The 11,916-nt window shown below is 39.3% G+C and overlaps 1 protein-coding gene across 1 annotated transcript in view; it reads right to left on the bottom strand.

Annotated features, from left to right (window-relative positions):
• LOC308080810 (calcitonin gene-related peptide type 1 receptor-like) overlaps positions 1-11,500 on the bottom strand; it is a 44,444-nt gene extending 32,944 nt beyond the window's left edge. Inside the window, exon 1 of the mRNA XM_080422827.1 lies at positions 11,430-11,500. The gene's annotated coding sequence lies outside the window, so the exon portion shown is untranslated. The remainder of the gene's footprint in view (positions 1-11,429) is intronic.
• Between the last annotated feature and the right edge of the window lie 416 nt (positions 11,501-11,916).

Raw genomic sequence — 11,916 nt, 5'->3', positions numbered from 1 at the left:
GAAAATATACGGGCACTTAACAGGACCGCGGCCCAAAAAGAAGCCACTGTGTCAGTTTAACCACTTTTTTAAAACCTATATACGATCGGCTATTTGAAAACAGCCGATCGATAAGTCGTGAGCTTGTAGATCTGCTATTTTCAAAAAGTCTTGAAAAGATTTGCAGTGGTGGAAAAAGTACTCAAATGTTTTTTACTGAATACTGCAATGTACTGTAGAATCTCTGTTTACAAGTAAAATTCTGGATTAAAAATGTACTTAAGTAAAAGTACAAAATTATTGGTATCAAAATGTACTTAAAGTACCAAAAGTAAATAATTTTTTTTTGGAAAATAGCAGATCTACAATTTTTAGGTATTTGTACTCTACTTGAGTATTTCCAAGTTCCAATACTTGTACTTTTACTCCACAACAATTATTTGAGGAGTAAAACATCCTTATACATGTTACGGTCATAAGATATAAAGCTTCAGCTGCTTGAGAATGCATCACCTAAACTCTATACATGACTCTCAGAGAATCTCTCTCTCTCTCTCTCTCTCTCTCTCTCTCTCTCTCTCTCTCTCTCTCTCTCTCTCTCTCTCTCTCTCTCGTCTCTCTCTCTCTCTCTCTCTCACTCTCTCTCTCTCTCTCTCTCTCTCTCTCTCTCTCTCTCTCTCTCTCTCTCTCTCTCTCTCTCTCCTCTCTCTCTCTCTCTCTCTCTCTCTCTCTCTCTCTCTCTCTCTCTCTCTCTCTCTCTCGCCAGTTGGTGTACAACAACAGAGACTACATAGACACACAGGAAACCTAGTTCAAGCACTGTAAACAGTCAACACAATAGTCACTGATTACATATGGTCGGCCAGTCACGCTATAACCTATATGCTGTTTTATCCTCATGCTATATCTTATATCATCATTATCCAATCTCGACACTCTCATAACATGATTGATACATATTGAAATCAACAAAGGAAAAAAGAAAAACATGATTTCTTGGCTGAACGATGAACTGCAATAAATGACTTTATTGCATGAAGTCATTTATGTAATGTATTACTGCATGCATAAAGTAATGAATGCAACTATTTATTTCTAATACATTTTTTTTGCTTTTAAACGTGACCGTGTCATTGCATTTATGAAATGAATCCTTTCTTTCCATCTATTTCACATGCAGACATTAAACAGGGCATGGTGTCATGCTGTTGCGTACTATTCTTGCGTTTGGCTTTTAACCCATTAAGACGGGAAAGTCTGTTATTTTAGATGTTATAACCACTTTCACCATTATCTTATACTTTGGCTATAAAAAAAAAATTGCAGATCTACAAGCTCATAGCGCTCATAAGCTCATAGCGCTCATAGCCGCGCTATGAGCTCGTAGATCTGCTTAATTTTATTTTTTTAATCTTGAAAATTTGTGCAAATCTTTGAATGTAATATATATATTTTTAAAGCGGACGTTTTTTACTCAAATCTTTGCTTCTGGGGGGGATGCTACAAAATGCCTTCTAAATCCTAACAGTTTTCTGGAGAAAAAAGAAAAACGTATGTTGCTATAATAATATATGTCAAGGAGCTCCAAAATTATATGTATTTGGCCGCGGACACCCCCATCTGAAAATGAGTTAAAAAAAAAATTGCTTTAAAAATACATTATATATATATATACATTCAAAGATTTGCACACAAAAAAAGATTTAAAAAAAAATAGCAGATCTACAAGCTCATAGCGCGGCACTCGGTGCCGGGCTATGAGCTCGTAGATCTGCTATTTTTTTTGAATAGCCCAAAGTATAAAATAATGGTTAACGTGGTTCCACGGATGCGTTGCCCGGTCTCAATGGGTTAAATCTTTTGCTATCTGCAGCGTAACAAGGACCAGGGAGGAAGCAGCGCTCCCAGAGAGACCTCCGGGGTCAAAAGGTTAACGTGCTGCACCCCCCGTTTCCCCTTCGTCTGTGCGGTCCTCCCCAGATAAATTCCTGACAACAGCTGGATTTCTGAAAAAAAAAAAAGTGGGCTGCAGTCGTACATGTTATAATTGTCTCTAAGATGTGGTGGAGTAGAAGTAAAAGTATACAGAACATTGGAAATACTCCAGTAAAGTATAAGTACCTCAGAATTGTACTTATAGGTACAGTACTTGAGTAGATGTACTGTACTTATAGTTACTTTACACCACTGGTGTTTCCGCGAACGCTTTTCGAGATGTTCAAGTGAGCTCTGAAAAGGTTGGCAACTACTGGTATACAGCCGTCATAAGGGTATACATCTTTTATGACGAAACGGAAAAAATACCAAGCTAGAAAAAAGCTCACCTCGGAGCGCAGGTCTCCGCCAGGTCAGGTACGTTATTGTGGCCTCCTGGTGGTGCTACAGTGTAATAGGCCAATGTGAAAAGGGTGCCATTTATTCTTAGGCCTTTCACGGCAATCGCACACTGCATTCATGATTTGAGGCATTTGGGTCCAGAAATGTGTTTTGCTAAATTAGACCTGCTGGTGGCGCTATAACAGGCCAATGTGAAATGGGTGGCATTTCTTCCTCGGCCTAGTGGGAATGTGCGTGTGAAATTTCACGGAAATCGGAAGCTGCGTGCATAATTTGAGGCACTTGGTTCAAAACGGACCAATCCTGCAAACTTTGGAAGCCAACCTTAGCCAATGAGGATGGAATATGGGAAATCGGACAGATCTGTGTTGATCACATGACTATAGAGATACTGTGTACCGATTTGCATGACGTTTGGATGAAATCTGTAGGATTCTGTAGGTTTTGCACAAATCGGCCTCCTGGTATGTGCACAGTTTCGCAGCGACCGGGCCAATAGGGCCAGAGATTAGCTGCTCGCACTCGGACAGGACACACGGTGCAAAACATACTCTCTCGCCATGCCTTTCGGCCTGGCGGAGACAAAAATCATGTATAACGCCTACAGTGAAATAATGCCCTAGTACTATGCGAATAAGTGAAGGGGATTTGGCTCCTTTTCGTGGCACGGGAGCTTGAAATATTCGGACATCCCCGGCCCTATGGCAGTTGTAATACTTAAAATAATATTAAAACAAATATTGAAAATAGCCGATCTACATCTACACGTTGCGAGGTTGTAGATCGGCTGTTTACACTACTTTAAAATGGCTTTCAAAGTATTAAATAATGCCTAAGAAGTGTAGGCATAAAGCCAGCTGCGCAAGAGAGCCCCCCCCCCGTCTTGGTTTTTCATAACATAGCCGTTGCAGGTCCCTGCACTAAAATACATAACGTAGCAGCTTTTACGATCCGTCGCACAAAAGTAATGCTGATACCTGTGTTTGCACCTCCAAGACAATTGAGGATTTGGCCACACCCCCTAATACCAGTATTACATTACATTACATTACGGTCATTTAAAGCAGACACTTTTTTATCCAAAGCCACTCACAATAAGTGCATTCAACATGGGTAGGCAGGAAAACTACTGATCACCAGAAGTTTTAAGTGCATTCTCTTCTAAAACAAGCAACTAAGAGTATACCCAGCGCTAAGATAAAAGGGCAATATATCAGCTAGCTACTTTCTTAAACAGACGAGACAAATAGGAAAATCAAATGAGCAAGAGCTAAAACAAATAAGTGTATCGAATAAAACAAGATCCAATAAAACAAGAGCTCGTACACATAATTGACAACAAGTAGGCAAGGCTGAGAGGAAGGGTCAGGGTAGTGTTTCCTGAAGAGGTGGGCTTTCAGCCTGCGGCGAAAGATCGGCAGTGACTCTGCTGTCCTGACATCAGTGGGGAGTTTCTCAATATGAGTGTCAGCAGCATGAGTGTCTCAAAGAATCTGGGCCAACCAGATCTAGGCTTAACCCTTTAAGACCCGAGGCCGATTCTACAAAATGTCTGTTTTTAGAATGTCTGTTTTTTTTTTTGAAAAACTTATGTTACTATTTCAGTGGTTCTCAAACTTTTTCATGTCAAGGACCCCAAAATGTACATATATTTGGCCAAGGACCCCCATCACAAAATATGTTGTTCCAGGGACCCCCAGAAGCAAAGATTTGAGTCACAAATGTTTGCTTGAAAAAAAGTATATATTCAAAGATTTGCACACCTTTTTACGATTTCTCAAAAATAGCAGATCTACAAGCTCATAGCGCGGCACTCGGTGCCGCGCTATGAGCTTGTAGATCTGCTATTTTTGAATAGCCAAAGTGTAAAATAACGCTTTTTAGCTCAAATCAAAAAATGACGCAGATGCTTCTCTAGGTCTTAATGGCTGAAAGTGCTACCATCCGTTTTTTTCAATTATCTCATCATCTAGGAGCAAAACTCGTCCATTTCAGTTTGTGTAATCCGAGAGACAATTTAGCATGTGTCCTTTGTTTGTTTATGTCCAAAATTTGGCACCTCCGTTACTAAACTTGGGGTCATTGGTGACAGGTATTAGGCTAGCAATTGCATCTATGGTTGTAGCGATATTGGGGGTTGGGCAAGTTTGCCTCGTCAAGACATCTAAAAAAGCCCCTTTGTACTTACTTGTGTTTTCTGTGTCGCACACTGATAATAGGCGATATACAAGCCCACGGCCGCCACGTGTTTTTTTTAAGCTTGTAGATCTGTGAGCTTGTATAAAATGAAGGATATAGGTTCTCAAGCCAAGGCATGAAACTAAGACTAGCTGTAGACAGCGGTGGAAAGTAATTAATTACATTTATTCAAGTACTGTACTTGAGCACAATGTTGAGTATTGTTTTTACTTTACTGGAGTATTTTCAATATTTCTACTCCACTACAACTCAGAGGCAAATATTGTACTTTTACTCCACTACAATTATTTGAAAACTTTAGTTACTAGTTACTTTGCAGATTTTGATTATTATTACAAAACATGCATTAACCACTTCAGCCCTATGCATACAGTACTTAGGCTATTTGAAAATAGCAGATCTACAAGCTCACAACGCGTCGCTTTGCGACGCGTTGTGAGCATTGTGCATTGTGAGCATTGTGCATTGTGGTATTGGTACTTTTACTTGGGTACAAAAATGTGAGTACTTCTTCGACCACTGAACAGTGACATGCTGAGCACGCTGAAAACAAAAGGCAGATGAAATGACGCTCTTGGGAGCTGGCCCCTAAAAGCGTTTTATAACAAGGCACTGCTAGCATCAAATGTACAATTATTTCAGATATATTGGTGGTCAGGGGCCGCGTCCGGGGGGCATGGAGGGGTCATTTTTGCATTCATGTATCCGTTCTTACAAAATACCCATATCTCTAGAGTGCTGACCAGTGACTCTTATTTTAACCCATTAAGACCGGGAACGCATCTGTGTCATTTTTTAGATTTCTTTGGCTATTAATTTTTTTTTGCAGATGTACAAGCTCATAGCTTGATTTAGAAAAATCTTGAAAATTTGTGCAAAACGTTGAATACATATTTTTCTTAAACATGTATATATATTGAAAGATTCACACACATTTTCACGATTTTAAAGAGGAAAATAGCAGATCTAGCAAGCTCATGAACTTGTAGATCTGCTATCTTTGAATAGCCCCAAAGAAATCTTAAAATGGCACAGATGCGTTCCCGGGTCTTAATGGGTTAACATACGTCGTTGCTTCCCATCTATACTATACTGTAACACAGGACGGATCCGGTTGCATAATATCCACTTTAACCACATGAACCCTAGCCGTCCCTGTGTTTCCAGGGAGGGGGGAGGGAGGGGGGGGGGGAACGTTCAGCGGAAATAGTCGATCTAACTGTAGAAGATCGGCTATTTTCGGCGGTGTAAAACAGGGGTCTTCAACGTGTTTCCAGGCCAAGGACTCCCCTATAGCTGAGAGATTCATGTTAAATGTGTTTTTTCAGACATTTAACCGCTTTAAACCTTCAATGCTTTGTAAGCTTGGCCATTGGCCCTGTACTTAGTCTGCTCTTTGTTTCCCTCTACACCAAACCTCTTTGACGAAAATAGCCGATCTACAAGCACACACAACGCCTCGTGGTGAGCTTGTAGATCTGCTATTTTCGGCTAATGTTCCCCTCAGAGTGGTGGTGGGTTCAAGTGGTTAGTTCAAGTGGTTAGTGTCCCTACCACACAAAGATTTGGCGGCCCCCCCCCCCCCCCTGTAGTTACTCTGAGGAACCCCCCTGGAGGTCCCAGAACCCCTGTTGAAGACCCCTGGTGTAAAATGAAAAGTGGACCTACTCGTACAGAGCCCTGGGGTATACCCTGGTCAAGGGCTTGAGTGTAATATATCTCATCTGAGCCGCTTCAACCTGAACTTTGGCGGCATTTCCAAAAGTAGTACGCCAAAGCATTGCATGCACTGTATTCAGCCTAGAGGGACCCCCTTACAACACTGTTCAGCCTAGAGGGACCCCCTTACAACACTGTTCAGCCTAGAGGGACCCCCTTACAACACTGTATTCAGCCTAGAGGGACCCCCTTACAACACTGTTCAGCCTAGAGGGACCACCTTACAACACTGTTCAGCTAAGAGGGACCCCTAGTCCCCTACAACAGTGGTTTTCAACCAGTGGTCCGGGGACCACCAGTGGTCCTTGGGGGAGTGCCAGGGGGTCCCCAGCGAAATTAGTTAACATAGCGTCACAATCGTTTTAACCACATAGCTTTGGCTACTCAAAAATAGCAGATCTACAAGCTCATAGCGCGGCACCAAGTGCTGCGCTATGAGCTTGTAGATCTGCTATTTTTGAAAAATCGTGAAAATGTGTGCATATCTTTGAATATATATATATATATATATTTTTTTTTAAGCGAACATTTTTTACTCAAATCTTTGCTTCTGGGGGGGTCCCTGGCACAAAACATTTTGAGATGGGGGTCTATCAATTTAGGGGTCCTTGGCATGAAAAAGGGTGAAAACCATGCACTGCCCTACAACAACACCCATCAGTAGATATTAGCTGTACGACTTTAGAGAGAGCGATGCAAAACAGCTGTGCATAGCAGGTGGGGAGATGATGGAAATATAGGGCTGCAAATATCCATTATTTCCTTCGCGATTATTCTATCGTTTACTTTTTCAATTCATTGAATAGTTTATATATATATATATATATATATATATATATATATATATATATATATATATATATATATATATATATATATACATATATATATATATGTATATATATATCAATGGATCTATAACCACTTAAGAATAATGTTTTATACCTTGCACAACAGTGTCGTGTAATAATAGTGAAAGTAGCAGATCAACAAGCTCACAACAGTGACAACACACCTATAATGTCCTGTCCCAAAAATAGGGATTGAGTATTTAATCTATTATTATATTAAATTATTAATTTTATTTATTTTTTATAATCAATTAAATCGATTAGTTTGATTACAAAATACATGATATATTGTCATTTGTGATAGTTCTACATTCTCTTGGCAGCTCCACTTTATGTTGAATTTGATTTTAATGGGATTAGACATTAGCTGTGCTAGAGCGGGCTCCTGCTGGGACCGTTGCAGAGGCCCCTTGGCCCTTTCCTCCTTTTAGGAAGCAATGTTGCAACAATGTCTCAACAACACAGAGTGCACGAACCTCACACGTTCTTGTAAATACACTTACTACCGCACCAAGAGACAATTCTGGATCTTAATAGGCTGCAGTCCTGATGTACAGTTTGCTACTCAGTGGTGGAAGAAGTACTCATAAGCATGTTTTACTTAAAGTAATACTAGGTAACGTTTTCAACAAAACTAAAGTTAAATTGTATATCTTTTGCGAGTGGCAAAAGTTTCACAACACCCACTCCGTGAATTTCACCCCCGGAAGCCTTTTATTTATATATTTTCTATTGAACGTGTACGGGACTTTCCCGGGAAAATGACGTTCCTGGCCAACGTCATGACGTCGTGGCCGACGTCCTCAGGAACTACCGCAACGGTTTCCTGTTTGGCCAGGAACTACCGCGCTATTAACAAAAAGGAACCTCACGCTGATTTTAAGATAATGTAGGATTGGAAGATCGAAAAAGAACAGAAAAAGAAAGCACAGCTCATGGTAACTAATGCTCCACTGGCTAAGAGAAACGATCCGTAGATATAGTATAAAACAATTAAAAGATCGCTTTTTGAAACGCTTCCGGCTTCCGGTGAAAACGAATGGAATTCTGGGTAATCGAGGATTACGGAAATTCTATGCAGTGACGGTAGTGACCAGCAGAGGTTGCTAAAAATCGTTAGTTGTGATTTCGCATTGTACAACTTTAAGTAAAAGTAGCAATACCACAATAAAAAAAAAGACTCTGTTACAAGTAAAAGGCCTGTGTGCTCAAAATGTTACTTGGGTAAAAGTACAAAAGTATTGGCATCAAAATAACTTAAAGTACCAACAGTAAAAGTACTAAAATGTTTGAAAATAGTTATATTTATAAAAAGTATAAAATAGGGCTAAAGTGGTTAATGTATGTCTTACAATACACACTTATATCTGCAAAGTAACTAGTAACTGAAGTTTTCAAATAATTGTAGTGGAGTAAAAGTACAACATTTTCCTCCGAGATGTAGTGGAGTAGAAGTAAAAGTATAGAAAACTGGAAATACTCCAGTAAAGTCAAAAAATACCTCAAAACTGTACTTAAGTACAGTACTTGAGTAAATGTACTTAGTTACTTTACACCGCTGCTAAGAGACAATTCTGGACTTAATAGGTTGCAGTCCTGACAGTTTGCTAATGATCCTGTCCCAGCAGTATAGACAGTTTAGTTTACTAATGATCGTGTCCTATAGGATAGAATAGTTTACTAATGATCATGTCCTCTATAGCAGTGGTTCTCAAACTTTTTCATGTCAAGGACCCCCAAAATGATATGTAATTGGTTGCGGACCCCCATGTCCAAATTTTTTGTTCCAGGGACCCCCAGAAGCAAAGATTTGAGTTACAAATGTTTGCTTTAAAAAATATTATATTCAAAGATTTGCTCAAATATTCACGATTTTTCAAAAATAGCAGACTATGTGCTTCTATATCTGCTATTTTTGAATAGCCAAAATATAAAAGGTTAAAGTGGTTAAAATTATTGTGATGCTATGTTAACACATTTGGCTGGGGACCCCCTGGAAACCCCACAAGGACCCCTGGGGGTCCCCGGACCCCACTTTGAGAACCAACGCTCTATAGGAGAGAATAGTTTACTTAATGATCTGTCCTATAGCATAGTTTACGATCTGTCCGACAGAATAGACAGATTAATTACTAGTTGATCCTGTCAGTTAGACAGCCTGTTTACAGATCACTAAGTTATCTGCAGAGACAGGAGTAGCACACAAACAGGTTTATGTGTCTGTATATTTCTGCATTATGTGTATGTATGGATACTGAGAGGGTAAAAAACAAAGGTTTGAGCCCCAACTTGACCCTGTTTAACTCCTATAGCAGGGGTCTTCAACGTGTTCAGGCCAAGGACCCTCTAGCTGAGAGAGAGATGAAGCAGGGACCCCCTCTGTATTGTATAAAATTGTGTTTCAGATAACATTTTGCTGCTCTTTTTTCCCTATACACCTATAACTCTTTGCCAAAAATAGACGATCTCCGTTGTGAGCTTGTCGATCTGCTATTTTTGGCTAAAGTTCTCCTCAGAAAAGGGATGCTAGGGTTGAAGTGGTTAATGTAAAAGGGAAAAAATCGTATCGCACAAAGATTTGGCGGACCCCCTGTAGTAACTCTGAGGACCCCCTAGGGGTCCCGGACTCCCTGTTGAAGACCCCTGTCCTAGGCATGCCCACAAATCATTATCTTCATAAAACAGGGCAGACATAGCCTGCCCTACTGTATGAAAACAAGATGGATTCAACTAGAATAATGGCAGATATGTGACATTTCCAAAGAAAATATGTAGCTTAAAATGTCTAGGCAACATGCGTAAGGTGTGTCCCTGCATGTCTTTCAATGGCCTTACACCCAGTGGTGGAAAGTAACTATAAGTACATTTACTTAAGTACTGTACTTAAGTACAATTTTGAGGTATTTGTACTTTACTTGAGTATTTCCAATTTCCAATACTTTTACTTCTACTCCACTACATCTCAGAGGCAAATATTGTACTTTAACTCCACTACAATTATTTGAGAACATTAGTTACTAGTTACTTTTCAGATATAAATTATGATATTATGAAACATTAACCACTTTAGCCCTGTTTTATACATAGGCTATTTGAAAATAGCCGATCTACAAGCTCACAACGCGTCGCGAAGCGACGCGTTGTGAGCTTGTAGATCTGCTATTTTCAAACATTTTAGTACTTTTACTTTTGGTACTTTAAGTACATTTTGATGCCAATACTTTTGTACTTTTACTCAAGTAAATTTTTTATTCTGGACTTTTACTTGTAACAGAGTATTTTTATTTTGCAGTATTGGTACTTTTACTTAAGTAAAGAATTTGAGTACTTTTTCCACCACTGCTTACACCATATCTAGCCTACATATGCATTTTACAGTGGTAACAGGATAGGTGGGCACTACAGACATCTGGGCACCTCGATGTAAAATTGGCCAAAATGTTGTCCAAAATGTAAAAAAAATATATACATATTTGGCAAATGTTTTTAAGTAAAGTAAAGTAGGCTATACATGATTAGAAAATGCTTAAACGTTCGACAATTAGGGTCTAATATTTCTACAAATTGCTACAAAACCTGTATATCCAGTCATTTTGGGGGCATACACAAGATAAGTTGAACGATAAAATGAAGTCTGATAATGATGTCCCGTGTTCACATCATGGATACTTTACATTACTTTAAGACCATTTTATGTCCATAGAACGCATATACATTCGCATTATAATTCCCATAATAACCTGATGCATGATCATGTAGGTTTCACGACATATAAGCGAACAAACACACGTCTAAAAGTGTAAAAGCTCGTTGCACGTCGGTGCCTTAATTTGGCCGAAATTAAGTTATTAAAACGCGACGCACTAATCAGTTATATTTCGGCGATCAGTGACACCGTTTTACGACGAAACCTAAATTAGGCTTAAATGGGACAGGGACACATAGAGCATTGGTTCTCAAAGTGGGGTCCGGCGACCCCCAGGGGTCCTTGGGGGGTCCACAGCAATGTGTTAATATAGTGTCACAATAATCTTAACCTTTTATACTTTGGCTATTCAAAAATAGCAGATCTACAAGCTCAAAGCGCGCTTTGAGCTTGTAGATCTGCAATTTTTTTGAAAAATCTTCAATTTTTTGCAAATCTTTGAATATAGGCTATATATATATATATTTTAAGCGAACATTCGTAACTCAAATCTTTGCTTCCGCGGGGGTCCCTGGAACAAAACATTTGAGATGGGGGTCCACGGCCAAATACATGTCATTTTGGGGGGTCCTTGACATGAAAAAGTTTGAGAACCACTGCGTTAGAGAAACCGTTACATTACATTTAATAGGACTTACCTTTCCTGGAAAGAACAGTTACAGCAACAATATAGGCTACTTTCTATGCTGAGTGTCCAGAGCAGTGTCCTTGTTAAATGATCGTATATATATATATATATATATATATATATATATATATATATATATATATATATATTATATATCCTCCTTTACAGAGTGTTAGATCCACAAGTCCAGTGAGGAGGAGAGGGTTAGAAATAGAATGAGAGAGAGTCTGTTCTGAACCTGATAGAGAGGAGAGACTGGACGCAGATCCCTATGACGTCACACACTGGGAGGGGGGAGGGGGGGGGGTGTCATCTGAATAGCCTTATCATCAGTGGTGGAAAAAGTACTCTCATTTTTGACTTAAGTAAAAGTACCAATACAGAAATACTCTGTTAAGTACTACTTACAAAATAATTGGTATCAAAATGTACTTAAAGTACTAAAAGTACTCATATGTAGAATGTCCCATTTCACAGGTTTTCAAATGAAAAAAAAA

The sequence above is a fragment of the Gymnoscopelus braueri genome (assembly GCF_963280865.1).
Source record: "Gymnoscopelus braueri genome assembly, chromosome: 24".
In the NCBI taxonomy this organism is placed as follows: domain Eukaryota; kingdom Metazoa; phylum Chordata; class Actinopteri; order Myctophiformes; family Myctophidae; genus Gymnoscopelus; species Gymnoscopelus braueri.
This window is presented reverse-complemented; position numbering and strand designations above follow the sequence as displayed.